The sequence below is a fragment of the Thalassophryne amazonica genome, chromosome 18 (assembly GCF_902500255.1).
Source record: "Thalassophryne amazonica chromosome 18, fThaAma1.1, whole genome shotgun sequence".
Classification (NCBI taxonomy): Eukaryota; Metazoa; Chordata; class Actinopteri; order Batrachoidiformes; family Batrachoididae; genus Thalassophryne; species Thalassophryne amazonica.
Window position 1 is genome coordinate 9,030,849 of NC_047120.1, and position 27,475 is coordinate 9,058,323.

General features: G+C 46.5%; 1 long non-coding RNA gene across 2 annotated transcripts in view; it reads right to left on the bottom strand.

Moving 5' to 3' along the window:
- The window catches only part of LOC117531283, a 37,053-nt gene extending 10,686 nt beyond the window's left edge, over positions 1–26,367 (bottom strand). The window contains exons 1-2 of one of the 2 annotated variants that reach the window (XR_004566596.1): positions 26,310–26,362; positions 18,636–18,798 (exon numbers count right to left, since the gene is read on the bottom strand). This is a non-coding gene — a long non-coding RNA (uncharacterized LOC117531283). Of the gene's footprint in view, positions 1–18,635; positions 18,799–26,309 lie in introns of both variants that reach the window. The other variant, XR_004566597.1, reaches the window with a different exon arrangement.
- Positions 26,368–27,475: the final 1,108 nt, after the last annotated feature.

Here is a 27,475-nt window from a genome sequence, read left to right on the forward strand (position 1 = left end):
ATCGCTAATTATAGAAGAAAATGTTTTCATTATCAGATTAGCTTTTCAGATAACTTTGAAAACCATCATCGGACCAATTAGCTTCCGATAAATTTTGAAGTACGACCATTTTTGCAGGTGAAGCAAATAAAGCTTTAACAGATAAAAAAAAACCTTTGTTAAATCTGATGTCAAATATTTTAGCATTTACCTGTTTTGTAGCAGATAAACAGCTCTGTTTTCTGTAAACAGAGAAGAGCTAGTTTAGGGAGAAACCATTCTATCCTTTGTAGTCAGAGGAGAATTGTTCACAAGATCATTGTTCCTGATACCATACCTAATTCACCGGCAATATCACACAAGTCATCCAGAGGCATACAGTTTTAACTTATGGTTAAAATTTTAACCAAACTAATTTTGGACATGTTGTTTAAATTAACACCACGTCTGAAGTTTTATAACGTGAAAATATCAGCTATATGTTTTAGTTTTGAAGTACTGCAGTAATTTTGAAGGTTTTAGTGTGGACATGCTCTGCTGCCCGGTGCATTATGGGTACAGTCAATATAGGAGAAATGCATTTGAGACGCTCTGATCAGGCTCCACACGGACAACAGCATTAAACTCTTTGTATAATGTGCCTAAAACTCTTATGAATATATTCTCTGGGTTTATAGACATTGTTACTTGTTATTGTGTTTGTTTTAAACGTCAGAAGAAGCTCAGGTTGCTTTTCCAATATTTTCCTGTTTGCTCTACAGTCTCTACTGCCATCGACTGGTCAGTAGTATTCATGGCAGTATTCGCCCTAATTTGAGATATCCCATAAATTATAATTCTTTGGGCATCTGAGAGTTGTTGCAGCCTCTTGCTGCAGCTAAAGAAACAAAACTATACATTTTGGTTGTATAATGTTCATTTACAATTGTCATTGTGGATTTTGTTGTTTAAAAACAACTTGTACGCAAAGGATTATGGGTAAGGGGCTGAGCGTCTGGGTGCCAGTAGATGGCAGTGTTCTATGCATTTTGACCCCGGTTACATCAGACGGTTTTCAAATCACAACTTGACTTAGTTGGCTTTTGCAAATGGCTTCTTTTTTTTTTTTTACATATAAATAAAATGGTATATTTTATAAAAGCACATTTAAATACCAACACACGCATCACATTAACGTGTTGGTTTTTACATAGAATGAATGAGTCAACCAATCAGTGTTAGTGGAGGCTCATTTACCCATAATCCCTTTCGCATCTGTCAGTGTTTGTTACAAAACTTCAGAATTTGTGAATTATTTAAAATTAAAAGCTATGTGTTATATTTTAACTTACAAATGACCGAACTGACATTAATGGAGTTATTTTATCTGTATTGATTTTATTTAAAATCACAACCCATAAGTCAGCACTGCTTTATTTTTCAAGACCTCCGCCTCACAGTGACACAGCTATTGAGTAGAGAGTTGAGTTTTGCTGCTCCTTGCAACTGGTCCACTGTTGCCCGCTATGTAGTAAACAGGAGCTTCCAGCAGTGGATTAGGGCGCACAAAAATGCTGATAGGGCAGTATGGAGGTTTAGTGGTTAGCATTGTTGCCTCACAGTGAGAAGGTCATGGGTTCAAGTCCCACCTGTGGCCTTTCTGTGTGGAGCTTGCATGTTCTCCCTGTGTTTGCGTGGGTTTGCTCCGGTTTCTTCCCACATCCAAAGACATGCGGGTTAGGTAGGTTGGAATCTTTAAATTGTCCGTAGGTGTGCGAGTGAGTGTGAATGTGTTTGTTTGTCTGTTTGTGGCCCTGTGACAGACTGGCATCCTGTCCTGGGTGTACCCCGCCTCGCGCTCTATGACTGCTAGGATAATCCCCATGACCCGAACCCGGAAAAGCGGTTGAAGATGAGATGAGATGAGATAAGACGTTTGGGTCTGTGGTCATCTTTGATGCTACCAGAAGCGATCGTCATGTTAAAACTCAAAATCAGCTAGTTAGTAGTTGTAAGTGTACTGGAGACAATACTGAAAGTTATCGGTTAGCTGTAGCTTCTGATAATTTTTGGGTGGTTTATCGGTTTAGCTTTATAAAAGATAACTTTTCAGTTAGCTGGTTATCTGTTATCGACACTAACTTTTTGGTTAGCTGTGCCCACCACTGTGTGTATTTGATGGCGATTCAATTCCTCACAATGAGATACGATGCAATTCAACATAATTCAAACAAATTATACCAAAAAATTTAAATAGAAAATAAGAAGCTGCAATTTAGTATGATACTATGGCATACAACTTCTTCTTATGATTCTATTAGAGGCAGAGGATTTGTTTTACTCCTTACAAGCAGCAAATTTACCAGATTCAACATTAAAGCCCACGTCACACATAACAAGAATGTGCAGGAACAAGCCCAACACGACAAATATTGCCATAATTTGACGCAGTTGGGAGGAAAAGAGGCATGGTCAGCCATGTCAGAACGCATCCGGATTACCTATGACATGCCTATCTCGACTTTCAGTGCTTACCAGTTAAGTGAGTATAAGAGAACTTGTGGAGAGCTGGACATGTCCCAACTTGTCCTCTAACACTCCGAAACGGAGGTGTTCCTTTGTCTCGCTACATCAGCGAATCGGTCGTGACGCACGAAGCCTCCGCGCGGCTTTCCATGACAAAATCTCTTGTTAAACGTGAAATCTGCTGGAAAATGGCTGATGTCCAGCTCTTGTGATAACCAGAGAAAGAGCACACGATGGTCTCGTATCCACAGAGCCATCAGCTTAGAAATGATCCAGTGGTTTGTGCCGCGACGTCGCAGCTCGCAGCGCGGCGCACCGACCGTTCTTAAAGGGGTCCTTAAAGCTGTAGTTAAAGTCCTTATTCTCTGTGAAGCCCGTAAAATTTTCACCGAAAGCCAGATAAATTTTTCAAATGGTTTCCAGGTGCCAGTCTCTAACAGCTTCTGAAAAATTCTGATGGAAAAAAAGTCCTTTTCATTCCGCCATTTCCAGACAATGAAAATCCGACGAGGGGGCGGGACCACTCCTTCCACAAGGCGTGCTCACAGGCGAAAGACGTCACCGACAGGCGTGGAAAAACTCATGCATGCGCACGAGGGTTCAAGCATGTCTGACGTAAAAACATATAAATGAAATCCATATAGTTTTTGAAAAAAATAAAAAGGACCATTACTTTATGGACAGCCCTCGTACATGATAATAATTAATAATTATTATCATGATGAAGTGTGCCACATACATTTCAACAGTTCCTTTGTGCTCCGGGAGGGGGGGGGGAGCATTATTATACGTGGCATGTGCAGGTCATACGGGGTGTCGCAGACTGAACGGTCCCCCTAATGACGCGGTTCACAGATTAACACCACGTTTCTGCTTCAAACTGCACACCAGTCATCATCTATCTCAGTGAAAGATATATGAAGCTTTTGTACAACATCCATTTCCACATAAATTCAGCATTATTTCATCATAAAAGGCGGCAGAAGCGATCAGAGCAGCTAAACGAGCTGCTAGCTGATGCGTTCACTGCGTGTCAGACCTTTTTTAAAGCATCACGGAATTTTGCCTCATTTCTGCTTAAAACTGACTTTAGAATAATTTAAGAGGTTTTACCTTTCTCATCTGATGGCTAATAATCCCATTAATCTATTTGATTGCTTTGGGTGAAGAGACTCTGTCTCAGATGTGCTGCTGTGATCCGAAATGGCGCATGCGTAGATGCAAAAGGCGGACCGATTTTTAGGGGCGGACCATTCAGTCTGCTACACGGGCTGGCTTTGCTGTGCCAGATCCATCTCAAGATTCCCTCGTATGCGCTCAAATCATTTCAGATCCTGTTTTGCCACCATCGGACTATGTAAATTGCTGTCAACTGTGCTGCTGTCAATGAGACAGAGACGCGAGAGCGCAGCCGCTTATGCAGTCAACTTCCGCATCGCGGCTGCGAGGTCCGGCTGGAATAACGTTGCGCTCCGCGCCGCCTTCATAAACGGACTGTCGTTGGTCCTGAAGGAGCAGCTGGTAGCTAAGGAGGAACCGCGGGATTTAGATGGGCTTATCGATCTCGTTATACGGTTAGACAATCGGTTGGAGGAACGCCGTCGGGAGCGAGGCGAAGGACGTGACCGGATATGCGCCGACCCTATCCCTTCCGGGTTCGAAAAGGGGCCGCCCTCCCCACGCTCCACAGCCGCAGCGCTCTGTGGGGCAACAGCTCCCCCTGCTGATGTTGTTAGGGAAACGCACAGGGCCAAAATGAGGAGGCTGATCCGCAGGGAGTGTTTTCTCTGCAGCTCAAAGGAGCACACACAGAAAAACTGCCCCAAACGGCCAAAACAACAACCGCCCTCAGAGACTGGGCTAAGGGGGGGTCAAAACATTCACGTGAGACACACACAGATTGCCACACAACTCCCAGTTACAATCCTGAGCGGGGATTTAACCCTTCAAGCCCCAGCACTGGTGGACACGGGGTCAGAAGGGAGTCTGCTAGACAGCAGATGGGCAAGGGAGGTAGGGCTCCCTCTGGTGGTGCTTCCTTCGCCACTGCAGGTGCGGGCGCTAGATGGCACCCTCCTCCCTTTATTCACACACAAGACACAACCAGTAACTCTGGTGGTGTCTGGAAACCATCGGGAGGACATTGAGTTTTTTGTAACTCCTTCTACCTCCCGCGTGATTTTGGGCTTCCCATGGATGTTGAAGCACAATCCCCGGATTGATTGGCCGTCTGGGGTGGTGGTTCAGTGGAGCGAGACCTGCCATCGGGTGTGTTTAGGATCCTCGGTTCCTCCCGGTTTACAGGCTAAGGAGGAGGTCAAAGTCCCTCCCAATCTGACGGCAGTGCCGGTTGAGTACCACAATCTTGCTGACGTCTTCAGCAAGGATCTGGCACTCACCCTTCCCCCGCACCGTCCGTACGATTGTGCCATTGATTCGGTTCCAGGCGCTGAGTTCCCGTCCAGCAGGCTGTATAACCTCTCATGACCTGAGCGCAAATCAATGGAGACCTACATCCGGGACTCATTAGCTGCCGGGCTGATCCGGAACTCCACCTCCCCGATGGGGGCAGGTTTCTTTTTTGTGGGCAAGAAAGATGGCGGACTCCGTCCATGCATTGATTACAGGGGGCTGAATGAGATTACGGTTCGCAACCGATACCCGTTGCCATTGTTGGATTCCGTGTTCACCCCCCTGCATGGAGCCAAAATCTTTACTAAGCTGGATCTTAGAAATGAGTATCACCTGGTTCGGATCCGGAAGGGAGACGAATGGAAGACGGCATTTAACACCCCATTAGGTCACTTTGAGTACCTGGTCATGCCGTTCGGCCTCACCAACGCCTCCGCGACGTTCCAAGCCTTGGTTAACGACGTCTTGCGGAACTTCCTGCACCGATTCGTCTTCGTATATCTGGACGATATTCTCATCTTTTCTCCGGATCCTGAGACCCATGTCCAGCATGTACATCAGGTCCTGCAGCGGTTATTAGAGAACCGACTGTTTGTGAAGGGCGAGAAGTGCGAGTTTCACCGCACGTCTTTGTCCTTCCTGGGGTTTATCATCTCCTCTAACTCCGTCGCCCCTGATCCGGCCAAGGTTGCGGCGGTGAGAGATTGGCCCCAACCAACAAGCCGTAGGAAGCTGCAACAGTTCCTCGGCTTTGCTAATTTCTATAGGAGATTCATTAAGGGCTACAGTCAGGTAGTTAGCCCCCTGACAGCCCTGACCTCTCCAAAAGTCCCCTTCACCTGGTCGGATCGGTGCGAAGCCGCGTTCAAGGAGTTGAAACGACGGTTCTCTACTGCGCCAGTTTTGGTGCAGCCTGACCCTAGCCGCCAGTTCGTAGTTGAAGTGGACGCCTCTGACTCAGGGATAGGAGCCGTGCTATCCCAGAGCGGAGAGACCGATAAGGTTCTTCACCCGTGTGCCTACTTTTCACGCAGGTTGACCCCGGCTGAACGGAACTATGACGTCGGCAATCGAGAACTCCTTGCGGTGAAAGAGGCTCTTGAGGAGTGGAGACACCTGTTGGAGGGAGCGTCTGTGCCATTCACGGTTTTCACTGACCATCGGAACCTGGAGTATATCAGGACCGCCAAGCGGCTGAACCCCAGGCAAGCCCGCTGGTCACTGTTCTTCGGACGTTTTGACTTCCGGATCACCTATCGCCCCGGGAGCAAGAACCAGAGATCGGATGCCTTGTCCGGAGTACACGAAGACGAAGTCAAAACGGTGCTGTCGGATTCACCGGTGCCCATCATTCCGGAGTCCACTATCGTGGCCACCCTCACCTGGGACATGGAGAAGACCGTCCCGGAGGCCCTGGCACGGAGCCCGGACCCCGGAACCGGTCTGAAGAACCGTCTGTATGTCCCACCAGAGGCCAGAGCTGCAGTCTTGGACTTCTGTCACGGTTCCAAGCTCTCCTGTCATCCAGGGGTGCGAAGGACCGTGGCAGTTGTCCGGCAGCGCTTCTGGTGGGCGTCTATGGAGGCCGACGTCCGGGAATATATCCAGGCCTGCACCACCTGTGCCAGGGGCAAGGCAGTACATAAGAAGGCCCAAGGACTCCTCCAGACGCTGCCGGTGCCTCATCGCCCCTGGTCCCACATCGGCCTGGATTTCGTCACGGGCCTCCCGCCGTCCCAGGGCAACACCACCATCTTCACGATAGTGGACCGATTCTCCAAGGCGGCCCACTTCGTGGCCCTCCCGAAGCTCCCAACAGCCCAGGAGACAGCAGACCTCCTGGTCCACCACGTCGTCCGTCTGCATGGGATACCCTCCGACATCATCTCTGGTCGTGGTCCCCAGTTCTCCTCACACATCTGGAGGAGCTTCTGCAGGGAACTGGGGGCCACCGTGAGCCTCTCGTCCGGGTACCATCCACAGACGAACGGACAGGCAGAGCGGGCCAACCAGGAACTGGAACAGACCCTCCGCTGCGTCACATCTGCACACCCGACGGCCTGGAGTAACCATCTGGCCTGGATCGAGTATGCGCATAACAGCCAGGTGTCTTCTGCCACCGGCCTCTCCCCATTTGAGGTGTGTTTGGGGTATCAGCCCCCGTTGTTTCCCGTGGTGGAGGGAGAGGTTGGTGTGCCCTCGTTCCAGGCCCACCTGCGGAAGTGCCGTCGGGTGTGGCGCTCTGCCCGTTCTGCCTTCTTGAAGGCCCGGACGAGGGCGAAGACCCATGCAGACCACCGGCGATCCCCGACCCCTGCTTACCAGCCCGGGCAGGAGGTGTGGCTTTCCACGAAGGACATCCCCCTCCAGGTGGACTCCCCGACACTTCAGGACAGGTACATTGGCCCCTTCAAGATCCTCAAAGTCCTCAGTCCTGCCGCAGTGAAGCTCCAACTCCCGGCTTCACTGCGAATCCATCCGGTTTTCCACGTGTCACGCATCAAACCTCACCACACCTCACCCCTCTGTGCTCCCGGACCGGCGCCGCCTCCTGCTCGGATCATCGACGGGGAGCCGGCTTGGACGGTGCGGCGGCTCCTGGACGTCCGTCGGATGGGCCGGGGGTTCCAGTACTTGGTGGACTGGGAGGGGTATGGACCCGAAGAACGCTCCTGGGTGAAGAGGAGCTTCATCCTGGATCCGGCCCTCCTGGCCAACTTCTACCGTCGACACCCCAACAAGCCGGGTCAGGCGCCAGGAGGCGCCCATTGAGGGGGGGGTCCTGTTGTGTGTGGGCCGCCAGAAGAGGAGGTACTGCTGGCCCACCATCAGAGGGCGCCCTGCCTGAAGTGCGGGCTTCAGGCACGAGAGGGCGCTGCCGCCATGGACACAGCCGGGGGTGACAGCTGTCACTCATTACCTCTTGACAGCTGTCACCCATCTACTCAACGTCCTCTCACTCCATAAAGACCAGACGTCATCTCCACCTCGTTGCCGAGATATCATACTTCATTGGAGGTAATATCCTCAGCCATTTGTGATTGCAATATTTGTATATTGTGAGTGTTTGCAGGAGTACTGGTACCTCCGTCGGTGAAAGCTGAGAGAGCGTTGAAGGCACTCTTTTCCCCTGAGGAATCTACAGTACTCTGCAGTTATTGAGTGAGAGGTGGAGGTGGCATTCCACCGCTGTTGTTACTGGGTGTACACACACCCACACTTGACTTTGTTCTCGCCAGCAGTACCAGATCCGACAGTCGGGGACGGTGATCACCTGGGAATTCGGGACTTGGCGGCTCCAGTATTCACCAGGTTCTGTGGCGGCGGAAATCGTGTGGTTCCGGCTCTTCTCAGGACAGACGTCTTCTATCCTCGAGCCTGCCCACACGTCACCTTTGTGGATTGACTGTAATTATATTCTGAGATTGTCTGTATGTTCGTTGTGCACATTTCACAACATTAAATTGTTACCTTTTTGGCTCATCTATTGATCCAAAATAAGTTGATCCTGCATTTCCATGATACATAGGGCTGTCAATTCCTGCTGAATACCTTTTAGGGCTTCAACAGTGGTGTTAACAAAATAACTGAACCTGTAGTTCAGTGTTTCCACCCTTAGCTTTACTTTCCCTATTCTCCACCAAGGAAACAGTGGCAGTACTATTTTCTGTCCATTGTCCACAGTTTAGCCTCTTGTGGCACATCTGAGCCCCAAATGGAATCAGGTGGAGACAAATCTCTCCTTTGATGGTCATTACCAGGGAGAGGGCTGCACCTGTGTACGAGTGCTGAGTAGTAGTAATTGGTGCACATCAGCCAATCTAACCTACATAATGGTGAATAAGCATTATGTCCACACAATCAATACAGATTCATCTGTGGCATGGTCCCCATAAGGTCAGGGGCTGAAAAATAATGAACACATTGTCCTTTCTGTGGAGCTTGAGTCAGATTATAACTACCATTTCTGTGCTGAGTACATGGACTGTTCCAAATCTGACTTGCAGAATCTTGCAAGCACGAATGTGACACTTTTCCCCTGTCGCCACCATAAACCACGCTGCTGTCCATGGGAAGCAGCGTGGCTTACAGAGTGACTCATGGACTACAGATGGATCTAGGAAATATTGTTCCAGGTCTAAAGGAAGAACACAGGAAATAGCACAGCATCCTAACTTGTCCCAGTACAGGTAAGGAAGTTGAATGTTTTGCCTACCTACTCTCAGTATTCTTTCTCGATAGGCAGTGGTGGGCACAGATAACCAAAAAATTAACTTCGATAACAGATAATCAGATAACTGAAAAGTTATCTTCGATAAAAATAAAACACCCAAAAATGTATCGGAAGTTACAGATAACCGATAAATATACTTGCAACTACTAACAAGCTGATTTTGAGTTTTAACACCACAATCGCTTTTGGAAGCATCAAAAGCGACAACAGACCCAAACAATGAATCAGCACTTCTGTCTTTGAGCATCCTGCCCCCTGCTGGAAGTTCCTGTTTACTACATGGCTTCCAGCACAGATACAACTGAGAGGAGCCAGAAAGTTCAACTCTCTACTGAATCACAGCGCTGCCGTCAGGCGGAGGCCTTGGAAAAGTCCTGAGTTATGGTTTGGTGTATAAAGAAAATGAATACTGATAGAATAACTCCATTAATGTCAATTCTGTCATTTGTGCAAAGTTAAGATATAACATATATCTTTTAATGTTGAATAATGCACTAATTCTGAAGTTTTGTCACAAACACAGACAGATGACATTTTGGGTAAAATGTGCCTCCACTACACTGATTGGTTGATTCATTCTATGTAAACCAACACGTTTATGTGAGGTGTGTCGTGTGTTGGTGTTTACAGATAAATGTGCTTTTGTAAAATATGCCATTTTTATTTAAAAAAAAAGGCATTTTCAAAAAAAAAAAAAAGCCAAGTTGTAATTCGATAACCGTCTGATATAACCGGTGTCAAAATAAATAGAACACTGCCATTATCTACCAGTGCCAGTGTGACTCTTGACCCTTTTTCAGCTGGTTTTTCATTCGTGCGAGAATTTTTTGGATTGCACAGAGTCTCAGGTTAATCGCGCATCCTGCATCGTGTACTATACATACGTAACAAGTAACGAGCTGCGTTTAACATCTCACGACCACCTCCTGATCGCCAATCGTATGGTCAGATGAAAATCAAACCTGTTTGATATTCTGGTCAGCCGTCATGAGGGTATGCCGCTGCTGAAGCACTACAAGCATCCAACCTCTTGCACTGTGCATGTGCAAACACCGCAGACCTGTCTTGTAATGTTTTTTTTGTTTTGTTTTGTTTTTAAAATTTGATGTCTCCCATCGAGAGTTTTTGTAAATTAAGTTTGAAAAAGAAGCTTCTGTTTACGTTTTGCTTCTGGAAACACGAGTCCGACATGTGGTTTTTGAATGTACAATGTGTGTGAGAACATAAATCGGGCCCTCTGAACTTTTACACCGTGCAGTTCTCTGGTACAGTTTCAGCCCAGCTTCAGTCTGAATACTGCCATGAACACTACTGGCCAGTAGATGGCAGAAGAGACCTTGAAAACTTGCAAACACAAAATTCCAGATAATCTGTGTTGCTACTTGCTATGTTTAAGACGCATGGAATTTATTAAAAGCAAAAACAATAACAACGTCTATAAACCCAGAGAATATATTCACGACAGTTTTAGGCACTAGAGTTTAATGCTGTTGTCCTGATTAGAGGATGACATTTTTCGGGAATTCCTGTGGGTCACGTGATTCCTGCGGGATTCCTGAGGGATGGGAGTCAAAATTTTATCAATCCCGTGATTGGGATGGGACGGGAATAAAAATGAACGGGAGCGGGCAGGAGCGGGAATGCCAAAAATAGATGATGATTTTTCATCTATTTAAAACAACCAAAACGCGTTCACATCGGGTGTGATCAGACGCTACAAATTCGCAGGGGTCGCGTGGTGACGGACGCGCCTCCTTCGCCCGGTGTGTCACTCTGCTTTTGCTGCGAAAATTCGCCCCGGTGCATCATCAAATAGGAGGAGCTTCCATTCCGCTCGCCGGCTCCGGTTGTCAGTCAAGTTAACATGACGGACCTTGATCACACGGAGCGAGTTGTTGTAGAAAGCTCCCAATACAGAGAGTATCATTATTTGCTGCAGGAGCTGCGTCTGGATGACGGCTGCTTTCAGCGGTCCTTCCACCTCTGCAGGACCCAGTTTGAGGACCTCCTGTCCCATTCACGCGCGTACATGTAAACAATAAAAAAAATAAACTCTGTTGCCTGCTATGGGACTGCAGCTGGCTCTTCCCACCAAAATTCTGTCATAATTGTGTTTAGAAACCAGTCACCATTTGTTTTATTATACATCTGTGTAGTTAATTAATAAAATATTCTCAACAGACGATTCGCTTGCGCGCGCACATAATAAAAAAAACTCCGCTGCTTGCTGCTCCTCGCTCTTTCCCAAAAAACTCTGTCATAATTGTGTTTAGAAACCAGTCACCATTTGTTTTATTATACATCTGTGTAGTTAATAAGTAAAATAATCTCCATGGACAATTCGCTCGCGCGCACGTAAAATAAAAATAAAAATAAACTCTGCTCCCGCTGCTGGTGCTGCTGCTCGCTCCAAAAACTCTGTCGTAATTGTGAAATAAAGGACAAAAGAGACATAAGTCCTGCTCACAGGCTGCTACCAGATGGAGGACATGTTCACATCTTCAGTCAAACGCCAGACATCTCCACGTCACTACATATTCAGTCCCTGATTGATCATCACGGCACGAGACATACGGGACCACTCCCATATGTCTCGTGCCGTGATGATCAATGGGAGTGGGACTGATTTTGAGTGGGAGCGGGATGGGATTGGGAGTCATCTTTACAGGAGTGGGACGGGATGGGATTTATTTTTTTACTCCAGTCCAGGATTGGGACAGGATGGGATTTTTTTTTCTGGGAGCGGGATAGGACGGGAGTGAAAATCCACTCCCGTGTCATGCTCTAGTCCTGATCAGAGTGTCTCAAATGCATTCTCATGTTGTGAACGTACTGAGATTACCCTATCACAAATAATGCACCTGGACACAGCATGCCCACACTAAAACCTTAAAATTAACGCATTACTTTAAAACTAAAACATATATCTAATATTTTCACTTCATAAAACTTCAGAAGTGACGTTAATTTAAATAACTTGTCCAAAATACGTTTGGTTAAAATTTGAACCATAACTGTGTTGGAAACCATTCGGAAGATTCAGACGGCTTTCGGTGGCTTTTCTAACAATTGTGTAACAGCTGGGCATGTCACAACTTGTCCTGTCAGACTTCCAACACGGACGTGCTTTTTGTTGTGCGCCATGAGCGGCTCCGTCCCGACAGGCAAATTCCTCCGCACGTCTTTCATTACAAAATCTCCTGTAACAGTGGAATGTGCCGCAAAAGTGCTGATGTACACCTCTTCCACAATTTCTCTGGTAGTCAGACGACGTCCCGGATCAACACAGCCTTCACTTTGGAAATGATCCGGTCATTTCAGCCTGTCGATGGCCGCTCGGAGCATGGCGCGCCCTGCACCGCTGTGGGCCGTCTTTAATCCGGTTGTAATGATCCCTAATCTGTGTGACCCCCAGAGTATCTTCACCGAAAGCTGTCTGAATCTTCCGAATGGTTTCCACCTGGCTGTCTCTCACAGTTTCTGGAAAGATTTGATTCAGCGCTGCTCCAATCGCTCAGCCATTTTCCTGACAATGAAAATCCGACGCGGGGGGTGGACCAGTGCTCACTCAAAGCCTGACCACAGGCGAATGACGCAACCGACAGGCGTGAAAAAACTCACGCATGCGCACGAAGGTTCAAGCTTGGCTGATGCAAGCGCACATGATTCAAATTCATATCGTTTTTTAAAAAAATAAAAAGGTTGGATAGTTTTCTAACAGACCTCGTAATTAGTCAGATAATGGTTTTCAAAGTTATCTGAAAAGATAATCCGATAATGAAAACTTTAGCTTCGATAATTATCGGTTATCGGAAGTGTGCCCACCACTGTCGATAGGCCACATCTGGCCCTGGTATCTGTTTGTAGTACATGGTGCGATAGATAGATAGATAGATAGATAGATAGATAGATAGATAGATAGATAGATAGATAGATAGATAGATAGATAGATAGATAGATAGATAGATAGATAGATAGATAGATAGATAGATAGATAGATAGATAGATAGATAGATAGATAGATAGATAGATAGATAGATAGATAGATAGATAGATAGATAGATAGATAGATAGATAGATAGATAGATAGATAGATAGATAGATAGATAGATAGATAGATAGATAGATAGATAGATAGATAGATAGATAGATAGATAGATAGATAGATAGATAGATAGATAGATAGATAGATAGATAGATAGATAGATAGATAGATAGATAGATAGATAGATAGATAGATAGATAGATAGATAGATAGATAGATAGATAGATAGATAGATTTTATTATCATTGTCATTACAACAACGAGATGTCCACACACACATTCCACATACAACAGCAACTGAGCTACAATTATTACTTGTTTACCGTAATAATGGCACACATCAGAATTAGGACAACACATATAGATTTGACATTGTTTATGTGCACTAAACTTGAAACAGTCAGTTTCCCAATTGAGGCAATGTGAGTGTGTTTGTAGCCGCTGCAACTGTCAAGTCGTGTCGCCAGGCCAGCTTGAGAGGACGAGGCCTGCCGCAGGGAGGGAGGGGCAGGAAGAGTGATACGAGGAGAGGCTGGGGCTGGAGCCTGCTTTGGTCCATGTGTAAGTCTGTCAGTTTATTGTCCTTGTGGGTTGAGATAAGAATGGAGCCAAATAATCTTACCAGAGCCTGGATAAATTCCTCTGGAGGAAAAACAGTGGGCAATTGACCTTGATGCCTGTAGTGTTGCAGCCAAGCAGTGAAAAACACTTTTTACAGTTCCACTCACTCAGCCAAATCCCAATTATGAATTAAGAATATTCCTAATTTTGAATTAAGAATATTCACCGGCCTCCAAAACCTTCAGCTTCAACTGCAAGGCACGCATCAGCTCCAAGGTGTCATCCAATTTGCGTCTGAGTTCAAGAGTCAACGCAGTCTGAGAATGCACTGCCTTGCCGACCTCGTTAATTATGATGGACAAGCGAGGGTCCATGGTTCTTGATGCCGCCATCTTGCCAATTTTCCGGTAGATCAGGGCAGCACATAAGCCAAAAAGTACCAGCCCTCCTACCATAAGACCAAAAATGAATAGGTCCTCGATGTCCTCCACAGAGAAAAGCGCCAAGCATGCCAGGAATTCCAGGAGTCGAGGACATAGCCCGCAGGATACGTTCCATCTGGGCAGGCAGGATCCCCCAGTCCTGACCTTCTTGTAGAAAAAATGGTGTCAATAGTGTTCAGAGACCAGCTGATTAATTCCATGGTTAATCCAATAGTAGTCCAATAGATCCAGAATCCAATATAGTTTTGAGGAATTCACAAGTCTGGTGAAGTAGGGACTTGAAGGTTAAAAGCAGAGAGATAAGGGAGAGTGGAGGAGATGCGACCGCCCTTGTCGGAGTCCCAAGGTGAAAAAATGTACTCTGAAAATGGTAACAGGTTTAGAAAAATATTCCCTGTTCACACTCCTCTTTGCTGTCCTGACCAAAATTGGCTGATTTGTCATTATTAAAGTTGGTATGGGCGCGCTTATCACAGTTCGAGTAGCACCTGAATCACATAAGAAGGGTACTCCCTCTCACTTGCAAATTAATCATTACTTTGTGCCAGTCCCATTAAACAAGACATCATCCAACTCCAGCACCTCCAGTTCATTCTCCATATAAGTTACAGTGTCTTTTCCACACCTAGATAGGCAGCATTACCTTCAGGATTTGAACAACAATCTCTGGCCCTATGTCCCATTTTCCCACAATGGAAACATCTATCTCAGTCTCCTCCACTTCTCTGACCTCTACCTCTCCCCCTAAATCATTCTATACCCCTTCGTCCATCCACATACATGCACTCAACAAAAATATAAATGCAACACTTTTGGTTTTGCTCCCATTTTGTATGAGATGAACTCAAAGATCTAAAACTTTTTCCACATACACAATATCACCATTTCCCTCAAATATTGTTCACAAACCAGTCTAAATCTGTGATAGTGAGCACTTCTCCTTTGCTGAGATAATCCATCCCACCTCACAGGTGTGCCATATCAAGATGCTGATTAGACACCATGATTAGTGCACAGGTGTGCCTTAGACTGCCCACAATGAAAGGCCACTCTGAAAGGTGCAGTTTTATCACACAGCACATTGCCACAGATGTTGCAAGATTTGAGGGAGCGTGCAATTGGCATGCTGACAGCAGGAATGTCAACCAGAGCTGTTGCTCGTGTATTGAATGTTCATTTCTCTACCATACGCCGTCTCCAAAGGCGTTTCAGAGAATTTGGCAGTACATCCAACCAGCCTCACAACCGCAGACCACGTGTAACCACACCAGCCCAGGACCTCCACATCCAGCATGTTCACCTCCAAGATCATCTGAGACCAGCCACTCGGACAGCTGCTGAAACAATCGGTTTGCATAACCAAAGAATTTCTGCACAAACTGTCAGAAACCGTCTCAGGGAAGCTCATCTGCATGCTCGTCGTCCTCATCTGGGTCTTGACCTGACTCCAGTTCGTACCGTGACAAGATCCTGAGGCCCATTGTTGTGCCATACATCCAAGAACATCACCTCATGTTGCAGCAGGATAATGCACGGCCCCATGTTGCAAGGATCTTCACACAATTCTTGGAAGCTGAAAATGTCCCAGTTCTTGCATGGCCGGCATACTCACCGGACATGTCACCCATTGAGCATGTTTGGGATGCTCTGGACCGGCATATACGACAGTGAGTACCAGTTCCTGCCAATATCCAGCAACTTCACACAGCCATTGAAGAGGAGTGGACCAACATTCCACAGGCCACAATTGACAACCTGATCAACTCTATGCGAAGGAGATGTGTTGCACTACATGAGGCAAATGGTGGTCACACCAGATACTGACTGGTATCCCCCCCCCAATAAAACAAAACTGCACCTTTCAGAGTGGCCTTTTATTGTGGGCAGTCTAAGGCACACCTGTGCACTAATCATGGTGTCTAATCAGCATCTTGGTATGGCACACCTGTGAGGTGGGATGGATTATCTCAGCAAAGGAGAAGTGCTCACTATCACAGATTTAGACTGGTTTGTGAACAATATTTGAGGGAAATGGTGATATTGTGTATGTGGAAAGAGTTTTAGATCTTTGAGTTCATCTCATACAAAATGGAAACAAAACCAAAAGTGTTGCGTTTATATTTTTGTTGAGTGTAAATGAGGCCACAACCAGTATGCTGGATTTGTCCTTTTTTGCTGCCTTTTTTGGTAAAAATTTTTCTGCATGTTTTGCGTAATTCATAGTCAGCGAGGCTGTAGTGGGCAATGTAATCACATATTTTGCAACATAATAGTGAATGGGAGGGATACAGTTATGATGTACTGCTTCCTTGAGCTGTTGCTGATAGGTGCTTTTTCATCTACAACCCCTGGCAAAAATTATGGAATCACCGGCCTCGGAGGATGTTCATTCAGTTGTTTAATTTTGTAGAAAAAAAGCAGATCACAGACATGACACAAAACTAAAGTCATTTCAAATGGCAACTTTCTGGCTTTAAGAAACACTATAAGAAATCAAGAAAAAAAGATTGTGGCAGTCAGTAACGGTTACTTTTTTAGACCAAGCAGAGGAAAAAAATATGGAATCACTCAATTCTGAGGAAAAAATTATAGAATCACCCTGTAAATTTTCATCCCCCAAATTAACACCTGCATCAAATCAGATCTGCTCATTGACATTGACCCTATGCCATGACATTGACCCTATGTGTCTTTTTGCAAGGAATGTTTTTGCAGTTTTTGCTCTATGGCAAGATGCATTATCATCTTGAAAAATTATTTCATCATCCCCAAACATCCTTTCAATTGTCCAAAATATCAACATAAACTTGTGTATTTATTGATGATGTAATGACAGCCATCTCCCCAGTGCCTTTACCTGACATGCAGCCCCATATCATCAATGACTGTGGAAATTTACATGTTCTCTTCAGGCAGTCATCTTTATAAATCTCATTGGAAAGGCACCAAACAAAAGTTCCAGCATCATCACCTTGCCCAATGCAGATTCGAGATTCATCACTGAATATGACTTTCATCCAGTCATCCACAGTCCACAATTGCTTTTCCTTAGCCCATTGTAACCTTGTTTTTTTTCTGTTTAGGTGTTAATTATGCCTTTCGTTTAGCTTTTCTGTATGTAAATCCCATTTCCTTTAGGCGGTTTCTTACAGTTCGGTCACAGACGTTGACTCCAGTTTCCTCCCATTCGTTCCTCATTTGTTTTGTTGTACATTTTTTTATTTTTGAGACATATTGCTTTAAGTTTTCTGTCTTGACGCTTTGATGTCTTCCTTGGTCTACCAGTATGTTTGCCTTTAACAACCTTCCCATGTTGTTTGTATTTGGTCCAGAGTTTAGACACAGCTGACTGTGAACAACCAACATCTTTTGCAACATTGCGTGATGATTTACTCTCTTAAGTGTTTGATAATCCTGTCCTTTGTTTCAATTGACATCTCTCGTGTTGGAGCCATGATTCATGTCAGTCCACTTGGTGCAACAGCTCTCCAAGGTGTCATCACTCCTTTTTAGATGCAGACTAACAAGCAGATCTGATATGATGCAGGTGTTAGTTTTGGGGATGAAAATTTACAGGGTGATTCCATAATTTTTTCCTCAGAATTGAGTGATTCCATATTTTTTTCCTCTGCTTGGTCTAAAAAAGTAACCGTTACTGACTGCCACAATCTTTTTTTCTTGATTTCTTATAGTGTTTCTTAAAGCCAGAAAGTTGCCATTTGAAATGACTTTAGTTTCGTGTCATGTCTGTGATCTGCTTTTTTTCTACAAAATTAAACAACTGAATGAACATCCTCCGAGGCCGGTGATTCCATAATTTTTGCCAGGGGTTGTATATCGTGCATCATACCGCTATGAGATTCAAACACTTTTATCATGCGTGCCCTGAAATCAACCAATGATTTGTCAGTCATTTGAGTAGTTTGATTAATCCGTAGTAATTTTAACTTTGTCTTTTATCCTGTCAAAAAGGGCATTTAGGGGTGACTGCATGGGTCCCGGGTCTTCCTCTGTCCCCAAAAGGGTGAAGTATGTCACCGTCGTGCTGTCTTGGATCCCAAGTGTTCTGCACATGGACCCAGTCGGAGCCCCAAGTCTTTCTACTTCTAATCCATTTAAATGATATGATCTTATCAAGTCCTGCATTTGTTGTACATATTCAACTGGATCTTCCTTAGGAGGTGTCACACTTCTTACCGCATCTATCACATCTTGCTGAGTCCAGAGTCAGAAAACACCTGCTGTTAGAGGTGCAGTGGCACCTCGCCACCTTTTTTTAATGTTCTTCTCTAACCAGTATTAAATTTTCTTTGGAGTCCCTGACTCAAAACCTTTTCCGTGTCACAAGGAGTTATCTTTTTTAAAACATACTCACTTTGTTTTTGTTTGTTTTTTTGCTAGTGACCCAGTCACACATTTCCCGACTCTTATTTTAATTTTTGTGTCTTGTGCTCACCTTGGTTGTCTCATATGATGCTGTCGGTATGTCATCACTCTCACACTGCTTCAAGATCGACCAACTGGCCTTGATCACTCAATTCAGAGCGGAGGTCTTTCCCGAGTCCAAGACTCGACTGATTTCAGTTTGCCGCTGAATCTGTCCCCAGTCCTACAGAGGTCTTGGCATTAGGTTAGAAAGACCAAAATATATTAGGAAAATTACCCAAAAAACCCTCTGAAACAGACAACAAATGAGACACCAAGGAAGCAGGTTTCAACTTTTAAGATCTTTTGTTATTTAAAGCTTTAAAAGGTACATGTCACACAGAGTACAGGTCTGAAGACAAGTACCCAGAACATTCAGTTTCATGCCACTTATATACAGTCCCAAGGGCTGCCAAAGTTCATTGAATTAAATCATTTGATAGCATAAAGGGCCTTTCACACTGAACGCGTCAGACGCGTCAGAAGCATCAAAAATCGGTCAAAAAAACCATTATTTTCAATGAGACGCGTTGCTTTTTAGACGCGTCAGAAGCATCGCGTCAAAAGCCGAGCTAAAATGACGCTTCTGACGGGAGCGCGCATTGCCGCTTGTCGGCAGGCTGACGGAGTCAAAGTTCAATCCAATCCAACTTTCAACACTCTGGGCTGTGACGTACCTTCGCGTTGTCTAATAGGAACGACGCGTCGGGCCAAAACACGGAGGACGAGTGGCAGAAACCACTGATCTCTACAAAATGGTTCGGTGTAGAAACTACTGATCTGTACAAAACATTAACGTGTGACAGGACTGCTCATTTATAGAGCAGTTTTCTGAAGAAAAATCATTGGAAATGTTTTTTGTTGTTGTTTGTTACGTCAAAATTTCTGATTACTGTTTAAAAAAAGTTTAGAACACTTGTAATTAAAATAGCTAAATAAATCAATAAATGGTTCTTTAGAAACCTTTCATCTGTAAATTAAAACCACCTGTTATTTCAGATTAGATAATTTCTTGTTTAACATAAGGAACCTTGGACATTTATTTTTAGACAAATAAAATAACATGGAAACTTGTACATTTTTAAAAGTCTGGTAGATTATTTGTATCTCATTTCAACCAGAAAAAGACACTACATAAATACAAATGTGTATTATAAATGCAACAGGAAATAATTTAACAATGACTGCAGTGTGATTGTAAAGTAGGATTTTTGTGACATAAACCTCATGATGAATTTTTTTATAGTCATTTAAACTTGTAGTTTCGTCAAAATATGTAATTGCCTTTAATGTTGTTATCAGGACAGAGTCATTTCTAAAATATGAATTTGAGCACAATAAGTGGAGAGCTTCTACCTGTGCAAATGTCTTTTGACTTTGATTTGTGGACATTTTTAATGATCCGTTCATTTATTGTTAAAATATAAAATGAAACAGCTTTTTAAAAAATAATAAAATAGTTGCTGTTGAAAGAACCTTTTATTTAGAAACAGGTGATGTTCTGCTGGATTCTTGGGACCAGATGAAGGTCTCTTCTGCAGCTTTGAACTCTGGTGGTGTTGCTGAAAGTGAAAATGTTGATCCATCCATCCATCCATTTTCTTCCTCTTTATCCGGAGTCAGGTTGCGGGGGCAGCAGCTCAAGCAAAGCCGCCCAGACCTCCCGATCCACACACACCTCCCCCAGCTCCTCCGGGGGAACCCCAAGGCATTCCAAAGCCAGCCGAGAGATATAGTCCCTCCAGCGTGTCCTGGGTCTTCCCCGGGGCCTCCTCCCGATGGGACGTGCCCGGAACACCTCTCCAGCGAGGCGTCCAGGGGGCATCCGGAAAAGATGCCGAGCCACCTCAACTGGCTCCTTCAACGTGGAGGAGCAGCGGCTCGACTCCCGAGTGACTGAGCTCCTCACCCTATCTCTAAGGGAGCGCCCAGCCACCCTGTGGAGGAAACTCATCTTGGCCGCTTGTACTTGCGATTTCGTTCTTTCGGTCATGAGCCAAATCTCATGACCATTTGTGAGGATCGGAACGTAGATCGATCGGTAAATCGAGAGCTTTGCCCCCCCTACTCAGCTCTCTCTTCACCATGATGGTCCAATACAGCGACTGCATCACTGCAGATGCTGCACCGATCCGTCTGTCAATCTGACGCTCCCTCCGTTCCTCACTCGTGAACAAGACCCTGAGATACTTAAACTCCTCCACTTGAGGCAAGGACATTCCACCGACCTGAAGAGGGCAAAGTACCTTTTTCCGGTCGAGAACCATGGCCTCGGATTTGGAGGTGCTGATTTTCATCCCGGATGCTTCCCACTCGGCTGCAAACCGCCCCAGTGCATGCTGAAGGTCCTGATTTGACAAAGCCAACAGAACCACATTGTCCGCAAACAGTAGAGACGAGATTCTGTGCTTCCCAAACCAGACCCCCTCTACACCCTGGCTGCACCTAGAAATTCTGTCCATAAAGATAATGAACAGAACTGGTGACAAAGGGCAGCCCTGGTGGAGGCCAACGTGCACTGGAAACAGGTTTGACTTACTACCGGCAATGCGAACCAAGCTCCTGCTGCGGTCGTACAGGGACCAGATAGCCCTTAGCAAAGGACCCCATACTCCCGGAGAACCCCCCACAGGGTGCCTCGAGGGACACGGTCGAATGCCTTCTCCAGATCCACAAAGCACATATGGACTGGTTGGGCGAACTCCCATTAACGCTCGAGCACCCGATGGAGCGTGTAGAGCTGGTCGAGTGTGCTGCGACCAGGACAAAAACCACACTGTTCCTCCTGAATCCAAGGTTCAACTATCCGGTCAAATTCTCCTCTCCAGTACTCTGGAATAGACCTTACAGGGGAGGCTGAGTAGTGTGATCCCCCTGTAGTTGGAACACACCCTCCGGTCTCCCTTCTTAAACAGAGGGACCACCACCCAGGTCTGCCAATCCAGAGGCACTGTCTTCGACCGCCACGCGATGTTGCAGAGGCGTGTCAGCCAAGACAGTCCTAACAACATCCAGAGACTTAAGGTACTCAGGACAGATTTCATCCACCCCAGGAGCCTTGCTTCTGAGGAGCTTTCTAACCACCTCTGTGACTTCGGCCTGGGTAATGGATAAGTCTGCCTCTGAGTCCCCAGTCTCTGCTTCCTCGTCGGAAGACATGACGATGGGATTGAGGAGATCCTCAAAGTATTCCTTCCACCACCTGACAACATCCCCAGTCAGGGTTAACAGCTCCCCATCTGCACTGTAGACAGTGCTGGTGGAGAGCTGCTTCCGCCTCCTGAGGCGTCGGACAGTTTGCCAGAATTTCTTCGAGGCCTACCGATAGTCCTCTTCCATGGCCTCCCCGAACTCCTCCCAGACCTGTATTTTTGCCTCTGTGACCACACAGGCTGCGGCATGCTTGGCCTGCCGGTACCCATCAGCTGCCTCCAGGGTCCTACCTACCAACAAAGACAAGTAGGACTCATTCTTCAGCTTGACGGCATCCCTTACTTCCAGCGTCCACCACCAGGTTCAGGGATTGCCGCCACGACAGGCACCAGAGACATTGTGACCACAGCTATGAGCAGCCGCATCGACAATGGAGGTGGAGAACATGGTCCACTCGGACTCCATGTCTCCAACCTCCCCTGGGATATGGGAGAAGCTCTCCCGGAGGTGGGAGTTGAAGTCCTCGCTGACAGAGGGTTCCGCCAGTCGTTCCCAGCAGACCCTCATGATACGTTTGGGCCTGCCAGGTCTGACTGGCTTCCTCCCCTCCCAGCGGATCCAACTCACCACCAGGTGGTGATCGGTCGACAGCTCAGCCCCTCTCTTCACTCGAGTGTCCGAGACACATGGCTGAAGGTCGATCATCGACCTGCGGCTCAGGGTGTCCTGGTGCCACGTGCACTTGTGGACACCCTTGTGCTCGAACATGGTGTTCGTGATGGACAAACTGTGACTAGCACAGAAACACAACAGCTGAACACCACACAGGTTCAGATCAGGGAGGCCGTGCTTCCCGATCACACCCCTCCAGGTCTCACTGTCACCGCCCATGTGGGCATTGAAATCCTCCAGGAAAACAATGGAGTCTCCAGTCAGAGCTCTACCTAGTACCCCTCCCAGGGACTCCAAGAAGGTCGGGTACTCTGCACTGCCGCTCGTTTCATAGCCCAAGACAACATTGAGAGACCTGTCCCCGACCCGAAGGCGTAGGGACGTGACCCTCTTGTTCACCGGCGTGAACTCCAACACATGGCAACTGAGCTGGGGAGCAATAAGCAATGCGACCCCAGCTCTCCGCCTCTCCCCATGGGCAATGCCAGAAAAGTGGAGCATCCAGCCCCTCTCTAGGAGTTGGGTACCAGAGCCCAAGCTGTGCGTGGAGGTGAGCCTGACTATCTCTAGTCCGTATCTCTCAACCTCCCAGACAAGCTCAGGCTCCTTCCCCCCCAGCGAGGTGACATTCCACATCCCAACAGCCAGGGACTGTGAGCGTGGACCGGGCCGCCGGGCCACCTGCCCTTGACAGCCACCCAATCCTCTCTGCACCTGACCCCCACGGCCCCCTCTGCAGGTGGTGAACCCACAGGAGGGCGGACCCACGTCGCTCTTTCAGGCTGAGTCCGGCCGGGCCCCATGGGCTAAGGCCCGACCACCAGGCACTCGCGCATGAGCCCCAACCCCAGACCTGGCTCCAGGGTGGGACCCTGGCTCCGCCATACCGGGCAACGTCTTGGTCCTTGATTTTTTACTGGTCATGGGAGCTTCTGAACTGCCCTTAGTCTGACCCGTCACCTAGGACCCGTTTGCCTTGGGAAACCCTACAAGGGGCTCAAAGCCCCAGACATCATAGCTCCTAGGATCATCCGGGTACGCAAACTCCCCCATCTCAATAAGGTGGCAGCTAGAGGGGGAGTGAAATGTTGATTTTTTTTAAATATATATATATATATATATATTTTAAATATCAACATATAAAAATATGAAATGTTGATATTTTTAAAAAATCTTGAACAATAAAAGTCGATAAGCGCGCAGGTGAAGGATAAACTGCAACTGTCTGAAGTCTGCACTCTATTTCAGCCCTCAGCCGCGCCCATATTGTTGCTACGTCATCAGCAGAACAGAATCTGCTGATTCAAGCCCAAATCAATTATAAATATAGCGGAGGTCGAGCTGTTTTTGGACAATTTTTTTTTCTAGTGTGGAGCTTTTTTTTAAAGTCCAGCCTGAAGGTGTTTCTGAAGCATCTGTGTGGGACAGAGCATTTATAGTTTATAGCCTTATTTAGATGACAAACTTTGTAGGAAAACCTTCACTCTGACAACAGTGATGGAGTTCAGAACACAGAATGGTGATTATAAAAAATATGGTGATTATAACCCCCCCTCTAGCTGCCACCTTATCGTGGTGGGGGAGTTTGCATACCTGGATGATCATGGAGGCCATGGAGGAGGACTATCGGTCGGCCTCGAAGAGATTCTGGCAAACCGTCCGACGCCTCAGGAGGCAGAAACAGCTCTCCACCAGCACTGTCTACGGTGTGGGTGGGGACATGTTGACCCTGACTGGGGATGTTGTCGGGCGGTGGAAGGAATGCTTCGAGGATCTCCTCAATCCCATCATCACGTCTTCCGAAGAGGAAGCAGAGACTGGGGACTCAGAGGCGGACTCATCCATTACCCTGGCCGAAGTCACCGAGGTGGATAGAAAGCTCCTCGGTGGCAAGGCTCCTGGGGTGGATGAAATCCATCCTGAGTACCTTAAGTCTCTGGATGTTGTGGGACTGTCTTGGCTGACACCGCTGTGCAAAATCACGTGGCAATCGGGGACAGTGCCTCTGGATTGGCAGACTGGGGTGGAAGGTCCCTCTGTTTAAGAAGGGGGACCGGAGGGTGTGTTCCAACTATAGGGGGATCACACTCCTCAGCCTCCCCAGTAAGGTCTATTCCAGGGTACTGGAGTGGAGAATTCGACCGATGGTCGAACCTCGGATTCAGGAGGAGCAGTGTTGTTTTCGTCCTGGTCGCGGCACACTGGACCAGCTCTACACGCTCCATCGGGTGCTCGAAGGTTCATGGGAGTTTGCCCAACCAGTCCACATGTGTTTTGTGGATCTGGAGAAGGCGTTCGACCGTGTCCCTCGGTGCACCCTGTGGGGGGTGCTCCGAGAGTATGGGGTCCGGGGTCCTTTGCTAAGGGCTATCCGGTCCCCGTACGACCGCAGCAGGAGCTTGGTTCGCATTGCCGGTAGTAAGTCAAACCTGTTTCCAGTGCACGTTGGCCTGCACCAGGGCTGCCCGCGATCGCGGATACAAGCGGCCGAGATGAGCAGGGTCGGACTGGGAACAAATTTCAGCCCACTATTGGCCCGACGAATCCACCCCCAAACACGCACACCCACCCGTCCATACCAAACCCCCGATGAACAAATACTATACACCTAAACACCATGAACACACACCTAAACACACACTTTCACTGTCATTTCACCTTGATCATAGTACAAAACGCGGACCCGGCACCACGAGGGGGCGTGCTGATAACATTAAAGGCAATTACATATTTTGACGAAATTACAAGTTTAAATGACTATATATATATATATATATATATATATATATATATATATAAACATCATGAGGTTTATGTCACAGAAATCCTACTTTACAATCACACTGCAGTCATTGTTAAATTATTTCCTTTTGCATTTATAATAAACATTTGTATTTATTTAGTGTTTGTTTTTCTGGTTGAAATAAGATATAAATAATCTACCAGACTTCAAAAAAATATACAAGTTTCCATGTTATTTTATTTGTCTAAAAATAAATGTCTGAGGTTCCTTATGTTAAACAAGAAATTATCTAATCTGAAATAACAGGTGGTTTTAATACAGATGAAAGGTTTCTAAAGAACCATTTATTGATTTATTTACCTGTTTTAATTACAAGTGTTCTAAACTTTTTTTAACAGTAATCAGAAATTTTGAGGTAACAACAACAAAAAAAACATTTCCAATGTTTTTTCTTCAGAAAACTGCTCTATAAATGAGCAGTCCTGTCACACGTTAATGTTTTGTACAGATCAGTGGTTTCTGCACCAATCGGATTGGTCCAATGCATTTTGTAGAGATCAGTGGTTTCTGCCACGAGTCTTACGTGTTTTGGCCCGACGCGTCGTTCCTATTGGACAACGCGAAGGTATGTCACAGCTCAGAGTATCGAAAGTTGGCGCACCTCATCTCGACAGAACACCGGCTCTGTGGTATGCAGGAGATCACTTGACCAAGTGTCTATACGTTCAAATAATAATTAAATAAAAATAGTGTCATCACTCTTCACTCTTAGTCAGTCTCTTACAACGGTGCAGCGTAAATACACGAGCTTTCCAGGAGCGCACGTCTCCTCCAGTGCGCACTTTTTTTGGGGGGGGGGGGGGGGGGGCGATCCCGCCCCTGCACCCTGTGATTTTTTTTTTTTTTTCTGGTGCCGGGTCTGACAAAACGGAAGCAAAAGCACACAAGTGGAAAAAAAGTTTTTGTGTCTCCAAAGTGTGTGTGTGAGTGAGAGAGAGAGAGAGAGAGAGAGAGAGGGGTAATGTGTAACCACTGCTAGGTTTCACACAGCAGCAAATTAAGGAGCTGAAGTCCGTAAGATTTAAAGATTAACAAAAGTAAAGCACAGTTAATTAAGATAAAAGAAACAATTCCAACCTTGTATCAGTAGAAGAGCGGACAGAAGTCCAGGCGCGGAGGACTCAATCCATTCACAGGGGCGAGAGCGGCTGCCTGCTCTCCCTGCAATCTAATTGGCCACCCTGTATGCTTCTCCATTGTCATTGGCTGTTGGTCATGTCAATCATTGTGCTCGATGTAAGTCTCAGTTGTGTGATCAAACGGAAACATAACTGAAACCTAGAATAAGACTGCGCCGTGTATGAAACACTACAGAACTTTTATTTTGACACAAATTCAGGAAGTGGCTCTGCAGTTGCGCCGATTAAATGCTGTAGCTTCACCAATCATGGATTTTACTCGTGTTGACAGCAGCGCGCGTTCGAGAACACTGTATATTTCCATAATCTCTATAAATATGGGACGGCCGCCCCACGCACGTCTAAACGTGCAGCAGCCCACCGGGCAAATGCCCAAAATCACAGATTACCAGTCCGAGCCTGGAGATGAGTTTCCTCCGCAGGGTGGCTGGGCGCTCCCTTAGAGATAGGGTGAGGAGCTCGGTCACTCGAGAGGAGCTTGGAGGAGCTGCTCCTCCACGTCGAAAGGAGTTAGTTGAGGTGGCTCGGGCATCTTTTCCGGATGCCTCCTGGACGCCTCGCTGGAGAGGTGTTCCGGGCACGTCCCATTGGGAGGAGGCCCCGGGGAAGACCCAGGACACGCTGGAGGGACTATATCTCTCGGCTGGCTTTGGAACGCCTTGGGGTTCCCCCGGAGGAGCTGGGGGAGGTGTGTGTGGATCGGGAGGTCTGGATGGCTTTGCTTGAGCTGCTGCCCCCGCGACCAGATAAAGCGGAAGAAAATGGATGGATGGATGGATGGAGATTATAAAATAAATAAATAAATAAATCAATCAATCAATCAATTTTTTTTATATAGCGCCAAATCACAACAAACAGTTGCCCCAAGGCGCTTTATATTGTAAGGCAAGGCCATACAATAATTATGTAAAACCCCAACGGTCAAAACGACCCCCTGTGAGCAAGCACTTGGCTACAGTGGGAAGGAAAAACTCCCTTTTAACAGGAAGAAACCTCCAGCAGAACCAGGCTCAGGGAGGGGCAGTCTTCTGCTGGGACTGGTTGGGGCTGAGGGAGAGAACCAGGAAAAAGACATGCTGTGGAGGGGAGCAGAGATCGATCACT